The sequence below is a fragment of the Tauraco erythrolophus genome, chromosome Z (assembly GCF_009769465.1).
Source record: "Tauraco erythrolophus isolate bTauEry1 chromosome Z, bTauEry1.pri, whole genome shotgun sequence".
NCBI classification, from domain to species: domain Eukaryota; kingdom Metazoa; phylum Chordata; class Aves; order Musophagiformes; family Musophagidae; genus Tauraco; species Tauraco erythrolophus.
This window is the reverse complement of record NC_141496.1, coordinates 78449598-78456520: the sequence shown is the minus strand read 5'-3', so window position 1 is coordinate 78456520 and position 6923 is coordinate 78449598. Positions and strand designations below refer to the sequence as shown.

General features: G+C 40.0%; 1 protein-coding gene across 1 annotated transcript in view; it reads right to left on the bottom strand.

Annotated features, from left to right (window-relative positions):
- Positions 1–6084: 6084 nt before the first annotated feature.
- GOLM1 (golgi membrane protein 1) overlaps positions 6085–6923 on the bottom strand; it is a 217097-nt gene continuing 216258 nt past the window's right edge. Inside the window, exon 10 of the transcript XR_015222927.1 lies at positions 6085–6101. The gene's annotated coding sequence lies outside the window, so the exon portion shown is untranslated. The remainder of the gene's footprint in view (positions 6102–6923) is intronic.

The following is a 6923-nucleotide window of genomic DNA, read 5'->3' as shown; positions in this document are numbered from 1 at the left end:
CTCAACTCCCTGCCCACCCCAGCCGCATTCAGCCTGCACATCTGGGCATTGGTGGGACTTTTCTGTGCTACTAGTTTAGTTCGGTCTTGCTTCTGCACAAAAGGGGGTTACATTACAATCTTGGGGTTTGGGGTTTTGCTTTTTATTTTTTTTTGGCAAAACTCAGCAGAGGATCGTTCCCGTGGTGCGTCTAAACAGGTGGCCATGTGTATGGCAACCCCTTGGACTTGTTGTGGTCATCTCTTGCCTGTGGGCCAGCACCAGTCTGGTGGCACTGGAAGACAAATGTGCATGCGTGGAGATCTTGTGGGAGGAGATCATCCCAGAGCTCAGGGTGCTCATGCTGCAGAACCCCTCACCTCTAGGTGTTTGAATCTGTTGCAGAGGTCTGAACCAAAAGAGAAGCACATAGAGAACAAGTCTAATAGAAAAGTAACACTTCCCCATCTGCCCCAAATCTCATACTTAGCTCTCCTGGCACAAGCCCTGAAGAGTTTCAACTCTCACCTTTCTGGAGGACATGCGAATTTCAGCCAGAAGTTAATAAAGTAGGCTTCAACTGTATCACTGGAGTTTGATTCTCTTCAGAGTGATCTGGTTCCATTTTATGAATCCCTAGTCCCTATTAATATATTATATCTGAATTAATTTCCCCCTTCCCTTGTTTCCTCAGATACTATTATGACTTATTGCAGTTACATAAATTCCCTGCCATAATCCCATCTTCTTGGTTATTAGGTAATGCGGTATGCTCAAAGGTGACTAGGTGATTGAAATTGCATTATTTGCCTCATTTAATATCCTGAAATAGAGCTTAACATTTGAGCTGTTGTGGAATATAAAACAAATGGAAAAGACTCAAGCAGTCAACAGTGAGGCTGATCTTACTGTGATCAGGCCCGTTTCCCACAGACACTAAAGAGAACAGCAGAAATGACCCCCCTCACTGCAGTATAAACTGGCAGCCATTCGAATGGCTGTGAATTATTTCCTGGAACCAGTCCCAAAACAAATATGAGCCCATGATTGACACAGAGATCAAAGAAAGACCCAAATATCATGCCACCATAATTTGCTTCACGAAAACATTGATTTTTATTTTGGTGCTCCTCTATTAAAGGTATTTTTTAACTAAGAAGGAACTCTTTTGACCTGAAATGCCACTAAAATGTAGCTAGTTTAAATCCATCAAGTTACTCAAAACCTTGACTTGTCAGTCTCCGTGAGATAGTTCACCATCCCTCGAAAGAACAAGAGCGGTCATCCTCTGGAGGCAAGGAAACATCATACTGTTTGAGTATCAGTCTTGCACTGATCTCAAAGGCTGTAGCTGCTGGGAGTCCAGCGTGGGCTAATGGCTGAAAGAAACACAGCACAGGGAAACTGGGAGGAAATATATCCTCATAGACAGAAATCACAGCACAGAGTAGGAGATGCTGCCACTTGTGTGTTCTCAGGGTCAGATTTGGCACCCATGTTGGTTTTCTGCAGGTCTGTTATTTTGATTGCTTTGGTTTCTGTTTGGTTCATCATTTGAAATCAAATTTTACTGCTTCTTCTGGAAGACCTGAGATAGAACAATGTATGTTTTGCATTCAGACCTCTTCTGTTCTGTGGGGTCTTACCAAGCTGCACTGGACCACAGCGCTAATAGCTGGTGTCAGAGCTGGAGAAAAATGCATAGGGGCAGAGACTATCTGTTCTACTAAAATCTGAAAGTGGCTTTTATGAAGCCAATAACTCTCTTGCGGACTGGTAGGTATAATTACCAATGGTAGTATCAGATCTTTGGGATTTGTGGCCTCTCGTGAACTAAGAGGGTTTTCCTCAGTTTCATGTTTTCAATAATTCAGTTTCAGTGTTAAATATAGCAGTATTTATCTCACATTTTTATCAGTTCAAGGTTTAGAAAGTGAAAATAACTGACAAAATAGTTTGAAGCATGCCTGCAAATTTCCCTACAAGATGGCAGAATACAGCCCATACTTGATCAGCCATCAGGAATCATTACTGGGTTAATTTGTGTGAAATGAAAGAAGCTGTGAATACAATCTCTTAAACAGCACTCAGCTAAATGGGTTATTTTTCCATTGATAGTAATATTAGCATGTAACTTTGGTGTACAGTAAGAGGAAATGGCAAAAATGATCATGGTCATCTTCATTTTAATGCTGGAGAAACATGATGAGTGGTGAATGATTCATAATATCATAACTGTCTATATAAAAGGAGATGAAAGTGTAACTGGAGAGCATTGTTCATTTTCATTCTTTCTGAGATCCATCATTCTAGCATGCTCTTTTCTCTTGCCTTCCTAATACCATCACATTTAATCCTCGAAACATGGAGAAGCAAATCTTCAAATATTTCTGACACGCAAACAGCTATTCCTTCAAACATTTTGAAAATCGAAGAAAACGTTGTGGGCAATTTCAATAAAACAGCTTACTAAGTTAAAATTAATCTAAATATATTCTGTGTTTCCTCTCTTGTACGGTGTAAGCAGGTGTGCAATTAGCTACATAAGTGCACCATACAGGTGCATCGAGAAAAGTATGTTGTGGGTGGAATGCACAACTTGCCATACAATCACCCAGTATTGAAAAACCACTGCGTTTTCTGAGCAGACAGGCTTCTTCCATCTGCTGCAGCATTCAGCTGAAAAAGCTGCAGCTGTAGCTAAATCACTCTGTAAAATCTCCATTCTCGGCACGGGGAGGGACATGTACCATAGCTCTTCAGAATGACTGCTGTTGCTTCTGATTTGGCCATTGAGCTGTGTTGATACGGCAGGTGATAAAACAGAATTTTAACGAAAATACCAGGGTGCTATCCTATTTGCTGATTTTTATTTAATGATCTGGTCATGTTGGTCTGGCGGTAACACCACCAGCAGGACAAGCACAGCAAGGAGAGGCCTCGCAAACAGGGAACGCTATCGACGTCAGAGCTTGGTCTGTTGAACACACTGCATGTGACTGCCTACCACATTCCCAGAAAGCCGCTCTGACCTCTCAAGCTTCAAGTTGTGTCGGTAGAAGTGTAGCAGGGATGCACTGACTTCCTCTGGGGTTGGAAAGATGCATCATGAAACGGAAGACTTTCTTCTTAACTTCTTGATGTGGCCACCAAGGGTTTGTTCTTTACCTCGGGAGAGCACACGCATGGATTTATTTCAGTGCGTACTATTCCTTCTTTAGAAAAAAAGGTGTAGCTCAGTCATTCCTTTTCAGACATAAAATGTCCATAGCAACCTTGGGAAATTGAAGCGGGACTTCTTGGAGTCCGTTTTTCCCTGGACTGTGTCCTGGACCGTCACTGACAGCAATCTGGCTCTTAATAACTTCCACTAAGGTGAGTCAGGCTGCTCAGATGCCGTCCATTCTCCTCGATCCCTTACAGCTTAAATTGTGTCTCTGAAACAACGCTTTGAAGAAGTAAAATCATCTTTGTTTCAAACAGAGCCAATGGGTAGTGCACAAATCTTTTTAGCAATCATTCATATTGTGGAAGACTACTATCATGTTTACTCCTTCAGTTACACTTTCTCAACCTAAGAAAACACAGTTCTTTCAATTTTCGTACATCGGTGATATTCTGTAGACCTCTTCATTTTCTTATTTGTTTCCTCTAGCTTCTCCCCAATCTTTCCTATAAATTTCCTAAAGGAAAATGCCTTAAATAAAGTGTGTTTATCTAGCTAATGCCTGCCAGATGATGCATAGAAAAGAATAATTTCCTCTAGCATCTTACACATGATATTTTGCCAGTATATTACAAAATGAGACTTGCCTTTTTTTTTTTTTGTCCCAGCAACATGAGACTGCTGACTCAGGTTGAGTTTGACATCAGCTGTAACTCACAATCCCTTTTCTGCATTATTGCAGCTTGCTAATTAGTCTCTTCATTTCTGTGCTTCCTGCTTCTTCATCAAAATACTTCACACTTTTGTCTGTTGATTTTCATCTTTAATTTCAAACCATTGCTTCAGTTTATTAAGAATTTTGATCCTTGATTCTTCAATATAATTCAGCCCTCCTGGCTTAGCATTATTCGTGAATTCCAAGTGCATTCTTTAGACCAAGTCCGTACTAAAAATGTTGAATGAAGCAAGTTCTGCAGAGACATCTATATGTTTCACTAGAATAAGCTTCCAGTTACCGATCTATTGATAAGTCTTTGTGTTATAGACCAACCAGCTGTGTACGTTATGGTGATCTCCTCTATACTCTATTTTCCTTTACTAAAGAGCACACCAGGCCCAACACCAGGTAAAAACCTTAATAAAGTCAATATATATCACTCCTGCTGATTTTCTTTATTCACTTGGCTAGATATCTCTTCAAAGATGTAACCAGATTAGTCTGATGCAATATATGCTTGACAAATCAATCTTCGAAGTATTTTATCACATTCATTCTCTTCTAGATGTTTATTAATCGATTATGCAACCAGGACACTGTGTTAGCATCTTCCAGGTATTAAAGCTATCCTGATGAGTTTATACTTCTCTAGGTCATATTGTTGTCCTTTCATTAATATAGGTACTGCATTTGACCTTCTCCTTCAGGAGTTCTTGAAGATAATAACTAATGGTCCGGAAAATCTTTTGGCTAGTCTTGAAGTTCTCTGGATTGAATTTCAAAAGCCTCTTTACCTTGAGTATTTTTAAATTATCCAGATTTTTCTAGCCTTTCTTACTATGCCCCATATTTATCTCTGTGTTAAAAGTATTTGCACTAGACAAATACCAGTGGCCACATCAGTTTTCCACCAGTAAAATGAGAACAGAGTTAATTCTCCAAGGTCTAATTTAATACCATGCAGCTAACCTGGCTGTTTATCATCTCTTCATATTTATTTTTAATCCAGTGACAGCATGCAGTTAACAGAACAATTTTTGGCACCTCCTGTTTTCTCCAGCTGTTTAAATATGTTGTTGTGGTTTCAGCTTCTTTGAACTGCCTCTTGTGCTACAGATTTGTTTTAACTGACTGCTTGTAGAATATTTTTAGTCAGAATTTGCTGTAATAGTTACTAATGGGATACAGTTCATGAGCTACATTCATCATTGTTTAATTAATCATTTCTGATGGTGTTTTGTTTGGCCTTCTAGTACAACAGCTATATATCTCTAATATTTGGGGGACAACAAATCTTCACAAAAAGGACCATGGGACTAGCAACGGCTGTTGTAGTTACTTCCTTAATCTTTCAACATGTGCAGAAGGCAATGTGTCCCAGTGAGAAGCTGTGCAGCACACTTTTTCAAAGCAATGTGTTTTTTTTGCGTTTTTGGGAGGTTTGGCTGGTTGTTTTTTTCAGATGGAGATTGAGACAGAAAGCAAAATCTGCCTGAAAAGTTTCCCCAATGAGGATGTGTGTATCCTAGCTGCACCAGTACAGCAGAAGACTAGGAGTAGCTTCTGCACCTGGAGGAGAGGTGTCAGGATGCTTTAGCTGTATATGTAGTTTATCCTGGCGGAGGATAAACTGCTTGCATCTTGCAAAACATCTCTCCTGGGGGCTGGCAGGAGGGGATGCAAGCAAGAATGTGGGAACAAGTTGACCAGAAAGGTTGTAGAGTCTCCATCCTTGGAGATATTCCAGTCTGACTGAAGATGACTTCAAGAAACCTACCGTAGCTGACCCTGCTTCATCAGGTGGTTGGACCAGACAAACTTTAGAGGTCCTTCCCTACCTCTGTGTTTTGGTGACCCTGTGAGGTGACACTCACCTCTGCTCTGCCCTTCTACTCATGTGGCTGAAGAAGTGGCCCTTCATCTCAGATTAAGAGGTCAGAACAGTTTCCATGATCATACCCTGTTTTCTGTCACACATACTTTCTCAAAACTTTTGCCAGTTCCAGATGAAGTCCACTGTGCTTGATTTCTGGTTCAAAGACGGTTCCTTAATTATAATAATTACTATTCGATGTTTTACTTCAGGATGAAGAAAACGACAAAATAACAAAATCGTTCCAGTGACATGGATAAAGACAAAATCGTTCTAGTGACATGGATAAAGGCATACCTTTTCTCCTGGTTACAATACATACACTTCGCAGTGCACACTGTTCAGTATTTCTTCTATCTGTTGCCCTGTTGTGAGTGGTGGTTTCAATAAACAAGCAATTTCTGGAAAATTACTTTTATCCCAAACTGCTACCTTTTAAGATTAGTACATCTTTCCTTAACTTTTTGTGGTATAATATCCCTCACAAAATCCAACTTATTTTTCTTTCCTTTATTCTTTTGAACTAGATGCACATCAAGTCATGTTGAAGGAAATAATGAATCAATTGGTCAATTAGTTGGATCGATAGGGCTGTTTTGACATTCTGCATTAAGCAGTAACTAATTGCCCAATCCTAAATGCTTTTAAAAACATATCTAGGAAATCAATAACACAGTAACTGAATTTAAACAGAAGAATGAACACAGCTATGCAAGAGGAAGTAGGCAGCCATAACTGGAGTACACACCACAACAGCAGGGTTTTCTGCTGTTTTCCTTTTTGCTTTTATGTGTTTTTGTTCACATTCTTTTCCTGATAGTCACTTCCATTTGTATGAGGGAAATCAATAGCTCACCCACAGCTTTAGTAACAGGTGACCCTAGGAGCTATGGGTTTTCATGGGAACTACCAAGGCGCGAACATGTCCTCCTTGCTGTACCACATGGTCTTCCTAATTCACAGTGAAATGAAGTGATAAAGCTAGGAGATGTATCAGACCAAGGTAACACTTGCTGGCCCAGCTTACTGTCTCTTCCTTTGTGTTCAAACTTCCTATTTTCACTCATTCTTCACATTTTATCCTCCCCCTGAGTAGTAGTTTCTCGTGTCTCATTAAAGAAATTTTTTGATCTGTGCTATGGTGAGGCTCAATACGTTGCTCTAGCTAACTGTTCTTGTGACTATTT